This window comes from Trachymyrmex septentrionalis, unplaced genomic scaffold, assembly GCF_001594115.1.
Source record: "Trachymyrmex septentrionalis isolate Tsep2-gDNA-1 unplaced genomic scaffold, Tsep1.0 scaffold19, whole genome shotgun sequence".
In the NCBI taxonomy this organism is placed as follows: Eukaryota; Metazoa; Arthropoda; class Insecta; order Hymenoptera; family Formicidae; genus Trachymyrmex; species Trachymyrmex septentrionalis.
This window is the reverse complement of record NW_017305071.1, coordinates 1262906-1263580: the sequence shown is the minus strand read 5'-3', so window position 1 is coordinate 1263580 and position 675 is coordinate 1262906. Positions and strand designations below refer to the sequence as shown.

Sequence of the window (675 nt, the reverse complement as noted above, 5' to 3'; positions counted from 1 at the left end):
ATATATATATATGTGTATGTCCTAGTGCACAAGATTTTTAAGAATAGAAAATATCCATTCATCTCTTAACAAGAAAACAATAAAAATAGGTAATAAGTGTATAAAAATTCTAATTAATAAAAACTATCTAGAGGTTAGATACTCCTGATACAGAATCCTCAATTATAAAACTATCTTGGGATTAGGTGGAGAAGAAAAATAACAATAAAGAAGATAAATGTTTTATTTTATTTTTATTTGCTATTTAGTCGCTGTCTTGATCCAGGATAGACTGCCTAATTAACTTTTTATTCCTAACTTTAGCTAATTATTTGTATAGGTACTAGGAAAAGTGAGAAGCGTTACATTATCGATTAACAACTGACTAAAAAACTAGACAACAGTTCTGTAAGAACTTTTCTATTCCATGACTAAATAGGCATAAGGTTCAATTTATCCTTGATTATTGCATTGTAGTGGCATCGATAAACTCTGGTATCGTTGTTGGCAACAACGATGTCGTTGTTCTTCTTCGTCGGTGAATATGGCGATAATAACCGAAAGATTCCTTTACACAAAATAGAGCTTCATTATTTTTCAGAAATTTATCGATAAACGATCATGTTTAAATGAAGACTTACAGATCCCTGGAACATTGCACACACTATTATCATCAAGACCAAGAACACTACATAA

At 30.2% G+C, this 675-nt stretch overlaps 1 long non-coding RNA gene across 1 annotated transcript; it reads right to left on the bottom strand.

Annotated features, from left to right (window-relative positions):
* Positions 1-350: 350 nt before the first annotated feature.
* Positions 351-675, bottom strand: LOC108746838. The gene is made up of 2 exons (XR_001939196.1): positions 621-675; positions 351-547 (listed from the first exon to the last, which is right to left on the bottom strand). It is a non-coding gene; the product is annotated as an uncharacterized LOC108746838 (long non-coding RNA).